This window comes from Helobdella robusta (genome assembly GCF_000326865.2).
Source record: "Helobdella robusta unplaced genomic scaffold HELROscaffold_5, whole genome shotgun sequence".
Lineage (NCBI taxonomy): Eukaryota > Metazoa > Annelida > Clitellata > Rhynchobdellida > Glossiphoniidae > Helobdella > Helobdella robusta.
The window spans coordinates 1,436,748-1,437,068 of record NW_008705254.1 but is presented as its reverse complement, the minus strand read 5'-3'; positions in this window follow the sequence as shown (position 1 = coordinate 1,437,068).

The following is a 321-nucleotide window of genomic DNA, read 5'->3' as shown; positions in this document are numbered from 1 at the left end:
TCCGGAGCACGAGAACTTGGTCTCATTCAAGTAGGGCTCATAAACGATGCGACCGAGTGTGGCATCTGTAGTTGCGTCCTTCAATCTGCCTGCGATGCTCGAACTCTCATTGGAACCCACCAATTGTAGGTGCAGTTTTTAGTGAATTCAAAACCGAATTTGGCAATAAAGTCAAGTCTTGAATATAAATTGATTAATTGTAATTTTAAGTCAACAAAAACATTTTACATAATTTTTTACTGCAGACTATAGAACAACACAGCTACTTGACGCTGGGATTTGAAAAAAGGTTGAAAGAGAAGTTGGCAGCAGGAATGTTGG